Consider the following 13,071-nt stretch of genomic DNA (forward strand, 5'->3'; position numbering starts at 1 on the left):
GGGGGGGGTGATGTATCACGATATATTGCAATACAAGAGTAATGTTTTGTGATACGTATATCTCAAAATAATTTCAATGGGAAAATGTGCTCAATTTAGAAAGAAATTTGTTGTCGGAATGTTATCAAACTAAATCATATATCAAATGCACACCGGCCGATATCACAATGAAACGGAGCAGGCACAAATAAATGAACGCAGAGTAAAATGTATCAAGTGTGGAGTAAATGAGTGAAAGTGCTTCGAAAATTAACCTAGACTTAGGTCTTTAATTCAGTTTACTTAATAATTCGTGACATAAATTACGGACAGAGACGACAACCCCGATTTTCGGATGGGGGTCTATATCAAAGGTCTCCTAAGATCATCCTATAAGATGCACATGGTCAAAACTGATAATTAGTGTACATATCTGTGAAAACTCGCTCCTGTTACAAAAGCGACATTTAGTTTTTGTTTTACATATTACTTGATGACTGTATTATATAACGAAAGTATTACATGTAGCGTGCATTAACAATAGTATATTAGCAACCTCAACGTCTCCTTTTTACTACACTCTACATATTCTATACTTCGATTTGACTACGATATGGTTTTATCTGGCATGGTTATATCCGGGTAAAAGTCATCAAATTTATACTTTTATGTTTATGGCTATTACGTTTCATTATGCTGTAACAATAATAATAAAAAAACAGTAATAGATACGCACACCCAAAGAAAGACATTATTTAATACAAATAAAGTTACATTTGCTCAAATAAAGGCAAAAGGTCATGTGCTCATGTATTCTACTTTCTGTTCAAATATCATCATATTGTAGTCAAATTATTTGATTTTAAAAGTAGACATACATGTTGTTCTGTGTCCCAAAATCTCGTACTGTGACCTACGGAAACAGAAGCTTTGGGAGGGTTTCGGCTACGTTGTGGAATAGCTTACCATCTGCTATTAGAAAGTCAAATACCCTGGCAAAGTTCAAGAGGGACATCAAAATTCACCACTTCACGTCTGCATTTTAGAATCTTTGCAAAGACGTCATGTAAATACCACCCTTTTATTTGTTCAATTATGTGCACATTGCTTGCTTAAAGGTATAAAAGTGATTGTAAGCGTTTGGGTTTTTTCTTCACAATTATAACCATTACTATTATCCATATGTTGTAGAGCGCTTTAGAGTAATTTTACAAATTACATGTTTATAGGTCGCTATATAAATGTTGTATATTATTATTAATACTTTCCTTGCCCTGTTAATAATAATAATAATATACAACATTTGATATAGCGCCCTATCTAGCTAACATAAACCACTCTAAAGCGCTTTACAGTACATAAATATACAGTTAGCATACACATTAATCAATACAATTTTTGAGGAATTCGCAGGAGCTAACTACTAGTCCTATGCCACCTCGCTAATATCTCCCTATGTGTGTATGCCTGCGTGTGCGCTGGAGATGTAATGTGTTCTGTTTGTAGTGGGACCGTGCTTCCAACGGTTGACCCTGGCTGGTTGGTCCTTTCAAGTACAAACATTCAATATTCAATATTTATTTTGAGATGCGATACATTTTGATGTGATGTTTGACAATAGGTATAGGAGTATTTGGTTAACTTAGTTCAAGTGCTACAAGAAAAAATATATACTAACTGGCATAACTCATGAATGCAAATCAGTTTTTATTTAATTTTAGAAATATTTAATACTTTTCAATGAAGTAAACTATAAAAATTGAACAACAATCCAATACTCTTTTAACTTAAAATTCAAAAGTTTTGTCCTGTTTTTCCTCTTTATTGGTGGTGCTTACTCTCAAGATGAGAAAGGCAGACCAGTTTCTTGTCTTAGCTTCCTAATAACAGCATCTTGTTAGTGAATATGTTTTTGTTAATTCTAAGTATACATTAATGCGTGCCAATCAGCTTTCATTTTACATGTACATTTAAACAAATGTAAGCTTGGACATTTCATATGATTCACTACAAAACTGGCTGTATTATTGCAAAAAGATACACCAGGTTTATTCATATGTTATACATTTTCTATTCCAGAATGGACCTTATATTGAAAAATGTATGTCATTATAATAGGATTTACCAGGTAGATATTACTTGATAGTGGTTCAGCCATATAGTTTAATCCGTGTTTATTTCAGAAAATGTACACTGCTTGTTATATACAAATAAGTGATCAACGCGGAAACAAGTTCCAAGTATTTGTACGAATCTAACTTCAGTGATACCTCCAGTTTTCCAGCTATGAAATAAATACAATATACTGTACTTTACACTGCGATGATATAAAACGTGTATTTTTCATCATAAGCCAGAGCATCGTTCTGGCCGGAACTCTTCAGTGTTCTTCACTGATGAAATCGATGATTTGAAATAAAATGTTTATGAAGGAATAGTGGGTTTTGACGTGCAAACTTGAAAAATGGCACACTTGTAGACATCCTCCATATCCAGGGGTTACGCTCACTTTCGCTCTCTACACCCCTGGAATATGTCATAGTAAAATCGAAGGCTCAATGTGCAGCACCTTGTGGATGAGACGAGAAGAGTAGTTAGGTCCTTTGATGTACATCAAAAGAATCTCGCGGTCGCGTAACGGTAAATAATTACCGGCTTTGAAGTCGGGCGTCGCTCATTTGCAATCTTCAAACGACGAGTATTAGCCTAGTGATTGGTCAGGTTTTTTTTTACCTGACACCAATCAAATTGCTAGCAGTCTGCCTTCAATTTTGCTATGACATATTCCAGGGGTGTAGAGAGCGATAGTGAGCGTAACCCCTGGATGTCGAGGATGGCATATAGATGATGACGATAAAACGATTATCATCATCAGGTCATGATTTCTATTCTGCTGCTGCATACAAGTCCTGATTGAACATTTTCTATGGTTGGTGTTTGATTCGGTCAAGGCGTCTGTCCAAGTGTTCCAGGATCGTAACCTTGCTCCTGTTACTAAAGCTAGTTATTGTACTGCAACAGTCAGCTTTTTTTTTCTTCCTTACGCAGACATGAGGTGGGCAAGTGGTTATTCCGTTATGCCTTTAGTAAGGGGCTCAGTGGAATATGACTTCGGTGGTTGAATCGTTGGTGCGGACACCTTATGAGCCTAAAGGGTCTACTTAACTGAATTGCTTACATTCAAGGCTGTATCGTGTCTACCTTATAGCCTTGGCTTCTGGAGATAGGAGAGTGATCGATGGTTTGTCGTCTCATCCCTCATGTTGTCGCTGGTTTAAGAACTATGCTTCAGTTACGCATGTACATGTACCATAATATTTATAACTGATCCAGCATTTTAAGCTAAAAATCAGGTTCCGGTGCTCCAAACGATTTGGAGCAAGTTTTACTTAAGTATAGCTATGAAAACACACAATATTAATAATAATAATAATAATAATATACAACATTTGATATAGCGCCCCATCTAGCTAACATACACCACTCTACAGCGCTTTACAGTACAATCAATACATTTTTTGAGGAATATTCTCAAATGTTTTCTAATCGTTTGCGACTTTGCGTATTTGACATCTGTCGAATAAAAACTTAGTCAGAATCTAAAAAAAATGTCGTCACAGCAAATAAATCGATTTCGGTATCAAAGTGCTTTAGGTTTTAATTATGTAAATAATTATTTAATAAAACAATTATTAATCGCATGGTGTTTTTTTTTATATATTTTTTTTGGGGGGGGGGGGGGGTATTGATGTCACTTGTAACGTCAATAAAACACACACTTTGGACATAGGCATACATGCGGAATAAATGCATTATGCACTGTTGTAATTTAATTCCTCGAACATTTCACAATGATATTTAGAGTTAAAATTAACAAGAAAAAAGAACTATAATGTATGGAGTATTAGTCAACGTTGTTCACAAACACGTCATACATATCAGGTCATACAACAAATTGGTAGTTTGTACGTTGTAGGGGACAACTATATACTTTGGACTGTGCGATAAATAATTGCTGCTGTGTTGGATAGACTATCTTTATAAAATATCAGAGAAATAAGGCCACACATGCTTACTCGCTCAATATTAACATAACAAATGTTAATATGATGTAATTCACTGAAAGTATTCTCGGAAAAAAACCTGATACTCATTTACGCTGTTATGTATTATCATACGATATTCGGATCCATCGTGATATCACGTTGACCTCGATTCAAAGTTTTGTCAGCTTAGCTGTATATTTCGTAAACCTTAACGCCAAGAGATATATTTTGAAAATTAATACAGTCATAGCTTGACAAAGGGACCAGTCGGTCTTGAAACGTTGCGACATGTTTAATACGCACATTGTTTTTGTAGAAAGTAAAATTTTATATTTTATAAATGTAAGTTGACAAATCATTAGATACTTTCATTTCCGAAAAAAGCTGGTCAACACTTGTTAGCTTGACGAAAATAAGTTTAACATAAAATATACATGCATGTTGTTATCAAAAATATTTTGATTTAATATAAAAACCGCTCGTTTGAGATTTAAATAAATGTCATTAAGACAAAATATGCAAATCTGTAAAAACTATGACAAAAAATTAATGAATTGAAATTTGAAAATTGAATTGAGCTGACGATGGGTTTGAACAATCAGACCAGGATTCACTTCGATATCTGCATAGAATTCTACTGGACATGACATTTTGTTGTTTACGATTAATCTTTTCCTTTGTTGTCATTCAACAGACTGTTGTCGTACATAATGCCATCAGACGCTATTCGAATCGATGATAAACAATTAGTCTGATCAGCACACATAAGAGTAAAAAAAAGAAAAAATGTAATATAAAAAAAACATGAAATATGTAATTTCCATTTTGTAATTTACAAATAAAGTTTTAACGTTACTTGTCAGTAATACAAGTAAAAATGTCAAAAAATTAGTACGTTGTAAATAAAGTTTAAACGTTTAGCATAATTTCGACCATATCTTATTGTATTCAATTTTGTACACTTGTCATAAGATTTCTGGAAGCACCGCGAAAAAAAATGTGTTCTGAGTCCCTATCATGGGTTCATTCACGAAGAGAAAGTAACTGGTAATCTACAGATGGCAAAAACGTGCTTTCACAGAAATACCCCAGATGTGCGAAACTGGTGATATGAAACGCCATCAGTGACGATTTACTAACAGTTACCAATTGTATACAATTCAGACAGTGTGTATGAGGTAGATCAGGCTATATCATAGATCATAGTATATTTGATGCATGGTACCTCTTTCTAACATTTACCATTCTTAACCGTTTACCCCAAGCTTAAAAGTCATGAAAAGGTCATGATATTTTGAAAAGAATTTTCTTGAAATGCCATTCAACATTAGAACGATTCGGCCTGAAATACCACGTACTATGACTAGTCCCGTGCTATAAGCTTAGAAGGTCATGATATTTTGGTTATCAGGCGTTTAAATGTCAGTATTTTTGTAGGTCTTATAAATAGAAAGGGCGAAAATACTCACCACTTTGACCAGTGCGAGTGGAACTGGTCTACGGTGATAAAATTCTATCCCGAGTGAAAATCAGGAAATTAGTGTTAGCATTCCTTGGATTTAACGTCTTTTGGATTTTTTTCCTCGAAAGTTTCATTGACTTCAAGGTCATTATTCCTTCATTAGCCTCTGTTTAATGGCATTTCCTTAAAGAATAACATACAGAGTGTTAATATTATCGTCAATGTAAGGAATATAAAGGTGTTTTTTTGAATCACCTATCTTAAAAATAATTATATTATAACAATGTTGACGCTCTTGTACATAAAAATAAAATGAATATTATATGAAATAATCTAAACTTCGTTCCATATTAAATATTTTGTATTTTTAAATTTACTTCACAATCATGACATGTATTCAGAGGGAACACTGCATCTGATTGTTATTTCCTACAAAATGGCATAAAACATTCAAAACGTAAATCGCTAAGAGATCCATATATTAATACTTTAAAAAAACATTATAAATAATTTAAATAATGGTTTGATAATTTTTGTTTATTTAATGTTTGATTACATTTTGTGGATTACGTCATCAATGTTTTCGGATTACGTCACACATCTGGATTTAAAATGTACGAGTGATTTAAAAATTCGAAGGATAGTATCACCTTAATGTTCCAAACGGAAAAAACTAAGTGAAATTAACAGAAAAAAAGGAAAGTCAACCAGAATGTCATGTGAGTTGAAATGTTGGGATACGAATTTCTCCCGATGGAACATGGATTAACATAAGTGGATCTTTCGGGACGGGATTAAAATGTGATTTTACGGTTTGACGTAAAACGACCCGCCATTGTGATGATAAAACTGGAAGTGTCCTATCAAAAGGGACAAGTGAACACAGCGATCATCCCACGGCCTACTACACGTATGTACTATACATATTCATGAACGTCGAACCAGCCAGCGGTACCTTGTACATATTTTCTATAAATATACATGTGTTTTTAAAGCCGTGCTATGCTTTATAACAGGTCCTGTTTATCAAACCATCCCCATTCCAGGCTGGACTGTAAGAAACCACTGGGCTGTTAAATATTGTCATACATAACACTGTTTCTGGACTGTATGAGATGGAAAGCTGAAGTTAAGATTATATGCCAACGTTTATTTCAGATATTGAACGTTTTTGAACAAATATAAACACAAATATGATATTGTAACCTTCCTCAGTTGCTTCTAACCTGGTGTAAAAATGATCTTGTCATTGTAGTACTGTATTGATATGATTTGACGGACTTAATATCACGGTGTAAGCTACCGTTGTTCAAAGTATGATAAGCTTGACATCTCATAACTGCAAATTTTCATTATCTGTTATTTTATTTAAATTGTATCTTAAAAAATGCATATATTTTTTTCTGATGATTTTTATGAATTTTATAATTTTGTTTAAGATTTAATTTTGAAAAACAAAACACTAACTGAAAATTTGCTTCTCAGAAAGCTAACCAGGCTTTCACTATTTTAGGATTCAGTGTAATGAATCATTGTATCAAATTGTCTAAACAACTGTAAATTACATCGTTTTCGAGAGACTTTTTTTCGCGTTAATTAATCAAATTCGTGAAGTAAAACTTTTCATGGATATTAAATTCACAAACAATTAATAAGTTTATTTATATATAAATCTAATGTGCAGGTAAAACCCTCCAAATTAAATCATTTGAAGAGCGACCGTAGCCACGCGCAAAAATTAAATGTTTTGCAGTAGTTTGATACTTAACTGTGATCTTTATGTAAAAATCCAACACTGACATACATTTTATCTCAACACAATTGCAATGTTAAACATATTTTAAAGTCGATATAAACATATCATACTACATGTATGTGTACTCAAACTTTGTCCTTCTTTCTCAGCTCAAATCACTAAATTTTAAAACTTTAAGATGTGGTTTAGTTTGTTTTGGTCCCTTTAAAATAATTATATTTTAAATTTCGTTTTGTAAAAGAACGAAATAAAAAAAAAACTATAAAAAGGATGTGTTTCCGGGTACTTAAAACACGTTAGACTGTACAATAAAAACAAACACCGTGTCAGCCATATTAAGTGAAACGAACAAGACTATATGTTAAAAAACTAACTCAAAATATGCAAATGACAGTGAATTGACTACTGAGTACATGTGTGTTATCACGTTACAAATCTGCGGAAAGCATGAGAACCTGTACTTGTTCCTTCACCCCAAACGTTTGTTGTAACATCATTGCTCATTTGTAGAGGCTTGGCCAATGAAAAGACGTGTTCTATGGAAACCTATTAAATAAAACAAATCCTCGTATTGGATGTTCCTCTGTACGACGTGTTTATTTTATCTCCATTAAATGAAAGGGAAATTATATCTTCTACATTTATAGACAGACAATATTTAGAGGCGGACTATGCTGCTACAGTGTATAAAATTTACTCAATATGTGTCAGATACATATATACATGGATATGCTTATTTTAAAATTGGACGGAGTGCTGTTAAAATGATTAAATAAAAAATAAAAAAAGGAAAGTATGTATGTGAATTGCTGTAAATTCATATATACAATAAATACAGAATAAAGAATAAAATACATAAACACCTCTCTTTTTAAGTTTTTATTATATTTCGAAGTAAATCATCCATATTCAATGTCAACTATATATAGAATTCATCCAGAGGAATGGCGATCAGCTAAAGTATATAATCATGTTGTCGCATTGCAGTATTCAAAGAACTTCAACTGAACTATTATTCCGCTAATCAACACGTTAAGGTTGGGAGTACATTAATCAACAACAGTTTCATGATAGTATTCAGTATGATTGTTGGGACTTCCTGACAAGTCTAGTATATTAAGAGTGCTTTAGTGTACTATTGTGTTTTTACAAATTCTTAAGATGCCCTTCTAATTGCTCGCTTAACCTTAGTCGTTCTTCGGTCATATGTCAGCATTTTTGTCTGTAATGTCTGTACTCGGATACAACCCACATACCGCTTACAATGGTGGCAATCTGTAAACATTTATTTTGTTCAGATATCCCGATGTCGTGTTGATTAGAGCATATACATGTAGCTGTCTATTTGTATTTATTTAAGGGTAGTCAGATGTTGTGTTTGGTTTAATACATTAACTTTGTCTGTTTTATTCGGTGTAGAAAGCCTTAAGATGTGTTTAACAATATATAGCGGAGGTCTATTTGTGCTCATCCATATGAATTGTTTAATACACTCGACAGTCTGTTTAAATTTAGTTAACTTGTTTAACTCGAAAAACTCCAAAGTCAATTTTATTATCTTATCTACTATAGTATTTGCATCTTTGGTATTGCTAACACAAAAATCTCAACAAATTATATCAGAAGTATTTATTTTAAGAAAAATAATGTTCGAAAATGATATGTAACAATGAGTACATATTTTGAGTATTTGCATGTTCGTTCAAAATCAAAACAACATGCTTTGTTTATATAAACAATTGCTGTTTCTGGATAATTCTGTTTAAACAGAATGTCGAGTCAGTATTTATTTATGGGCTTTATTTACACAGGTGCCAAAGCTAGTTTTTAACATACCAGATGACCGTTCATTGCTAGTAATATGTATTGTTCTGGACCAACATTAGCAATTTGTCCGCATGTGAAATTTAAGTACAATTGTTTCTTTTGAATATCCCGAGTTAATCCCAAAGTAGTGCAGTCATTTCACATCTCTGTCCAGTTCGCTTGGTACGTCAGGACTAGATAGTTATTGAGTTCATCAATTAATTATGATTTTCATTTATGTCTGATATATCTTCAGGAAAGGAAAGGACTTTATCTAATACAAAAATAAAATATTTTATAAACAAAACAATTTGCATAGACAGCGATGCATGTCAATATGCAGTTTTTCAATGTAGTGCAATGCTATGGCATTTGTATGAACATCAACATCATCTGCATAAACGATTACTTATCTTGTGGGGTTTTTTCGAATTATAATCGTCAATGAATGTGTAATGATGTTTTGACAAAGAATCGCGCAGCAGGTGTTAACATCTAAGAAAAATGATTTTCAAAGCAGATCTGTTACATAATGTATGAACATTCTGAAGTTTCTGTTTTGATGATTGGTTATACTGTAAAAGCACTGTTTGTGTACGTCAGAAAGTGATGGGGATACTGCTGCTAGACCATCAGACCATAATATCGAGTCTACAAACAATGCATTCAATTTAACTCAAAGATAACATGTGTATAAATGCACCGTATGTTTGAACTGAATATTTTATAAAAATGAAATGTGCAATATCAACTGGGAGATAAATGTCAACACACCATTATTGTGGCACTCCAATAGATAAATATGTTGCAATTTTCATTATTATTGTTATCACCCATCAAGTACTGGTGATCACGACATTTCCCTCGAGGACACCAAACACAGACATATTATTGTTCCTCAGAATGCTAATAACAAAATGGATACTTGGTTATTTGATCTCATGTTGATACAAGTAGTTTTCCATTTCTAGTATCCCTATTGACATTTTAGGTATGATGCTCGGGGAAATGACACATTTCTGTCCACAATTCGAGAACGTGGCGTTGACTTAGATTGACATGGTGGGTGGTGTCAATGAAGCAGAAAACGTTTACCCCTACGGAACCCCTGGTCTTATTCTCCTTGTTTATTTTGAAAGCTGTCTGTGTAAATTGTTCATTGGTTCATATTATGCCGTAGTTTCATCGGTTTTGAATTCGAATTACAGTTTTGTTGATACTTTGGTATTTTTGTTTTTAAATTGTATATGTTCACCTTTCACAGTTCAGTGGACAGTAGAAGGACGTATAATGTAAAGGTACATTTCCGCTGCTTTTCCTTTATCTATCTTCTTGTATTAGCTCGTGTGACTGTCTATTTGTATCATTATTGAGTTTGATTTGTCGTTGTTTTCTGGCGCTGTGGTTCTTTGTACTGTTATATATAAAACCTCCGGTAGAAGGAAAACATAAAACTTTCTGTTCCACGAAATAAATTTCTTCTTAACTCATATATATCTATAAAAAAAAGTTGGTTATAACCTTGATGTTTTGCATGTACTTAATCAATTATGATAAATTTGACATCGGCATGTAATACGAAAGATTCGCTAAAGGTTTAAGTGTTTACACAATACATCTCCAGCACACACGCAGGCATATACACATAGGGAGATATTAGCCAGGTGGCATAAGACTAGTAATTAGCGCCTGATAAGGCAGCTCCTGCGCATTCCTCAAAATTGTTATAATTGATGTATATATATATGCTAATTGTATTAACTATATACCCATGTACTGTAAAGCGCTTTAGAGTGGCTTATGTTAGCTAGATAGGGCGCTATATCTATGTACTGTGAAACGCTTTAGAGTGGCCTATGTTAGCTAGATAGGGCGCTATATCAAATGCTGTATATTTATTTACATTTTGATATGGAGAAAATAATTAATCCGTGTTGAAACACAAGTTAAGCCTAGTATGGAAAAGTCTTATTTAATATGTACAAATTGCGCTTAAGGAGAGTATAATTTGTTCGACTCGTCGCTAACTTGTGTGTCTTATCTCAACATGTCCTCTTCGTCGTTTTGGTTTGCTAACTGTACAAATAACGCACGTATAGTGGGGAGATTCGACTGTATTGCATACTTATTATATTATCTATGTGTATCTCTTGTGTTCATTTTTCTAACCGATATTTCATATCAAGATTACATATACATTTTGCATTATAACAATTGGGACATAATGCAAAATTAAAATACATAATTGTTATTTCTTTGATACATTGTATATTGTTTTTTCTTCTAAAAACAATAATGCATGATACTAGTCGAAAAGATCACCCATACAATTTTTTTTTCTACAATATGAAAATTTACAATATTTAAACTATAATAACTGTTTAAGGTAACTCAATATATAATTGTAATGAAACATATCGACATGAAAAAGAACAAATAAAATAAATGGAAAACTGACATTTTTGTAGTTAAGTAACCAATGGCTCAATCCTTGAATTGACCTGTTGACTCGGGAATGAATTGATTAATATTGGGTGAACCAATGCGATTCATGTTAAACACTTAATGCTATTATAGTACAAAACGTAGAATATCCTAGCAGTATTTACAACCTTTGAATATCCCGAACTATCTATCTAGCATTGATAAAATAATATGGAGCGATACTAGGTCAAGTTTTTAAATAAAATATTCTAATAAAAGTTTACATCCACAAGCTTGTATTGTAGTTGATAATAGTTGTCTCAACATATATGCTGTTATAATTAAGTGCTGTAGGACTTGTCTCCCCTAGAACATTGGCTGTGTTGAGTTATTCGTCAAGTTATGCTTTTTTCATTTGACATATTTTTTAATACAAATCCAATTTTAGATGTAATCTTTAATATCTGGTATAGTCGTGTTGAGTGCCCTACAAATTATTGTATCGTTTTTTATGTTATCACATTTTGTACATCGCAAACGAAATATTCAACAGGATTTTTTCACATTTCCCTTGTCAGTAGTATGAAGTCATTGAGAAATAGACGTGAATGAAATTGAAAATGAAAATATTTTCTACTAAACAGAGCTAATATGTTATAATTGTAGCAACAGAATGCGTCAATGGTCGTAGATGATTTAAAGATTAGTACGTGTTTTCGTTGTTTACTGCAGTGAAATGAGGTGCACATTCTCCAAATCGGTACAACTCTACAAACTTTATATTGTTTAACACGCCGCTAATACAAATCCCTGTTTGATATAAATCAGGAAACAATTTTTAGATACAGAAACATGATATGGAATCAAGCGGAGAGATTACCTTAGTCAATCTCCCTCAGACAGGACGTAAAGTAACGCTATCACAATTGGTACAATTTTGACAATTTTTTCAGTGATATGTGAAAATTCAGATCTTGTATCTGGAATGTTTCTTGATTCATGACAAAGGCTAGCCATGGTGGTTCATATTCAGGAAAAGTTAAGATTGTAAGTAATCTGTTTTTAAAAGTAGAAGGCTAAACTCGAAATGAGCATCTATAGTACATACCCAAATTGATTCACCATATCACAAGCTATGAAACTTGTTTTTATTTCTACTAGTTGGTGTGCCGATTGCAACAAAAATAAAAAACCATACTGAACTACAATTGTATATATATACAACCTTTTTATATTATCTGGTTATAGGGACCAGACATCAGCATTCAAACATGCTATATTTAAGCCGTTCTAAATCCTACAAAACATTGTCGACGTACGTCATTTGTTTTTCTTCTAGTTTTCTGACATGTTTACTTTGAAGTCATCATATACTCTTAAAATGCGTCTGAAAATAAAACTATATGGTGGAAAAGCTGATAAATATCTCTATTGTTATACATGTAACGTCAGAGGAAAATACACAAATATAATTTTAAGGTACTATTAGAACCATTTTCTGATTGTGTACTAATTTCGGTAGCGTGACGTTAAGTTTCAATATTGGGCATCACGTTAAGATTTTTTAAGAATTATAACCATGATTTTAAAACTAACTG

Source organism: Mizuhopecten yessoensis, unplaced genomic scaffold (assembly GCF_002113885.1).
Source record: "Mizuhopecten yessoensis strain PY_sf001 unplaced genomic scaffold, ASM211388v2 scaffold4599, whole genome shotgun sequence".
Lineage (NCBI taxonomy): Eukaryota > Metazoa > Mollusca > Bivalvia > Pectinida > Pectinidae > Mizuhopecten > Mizuhopecten yessoensis.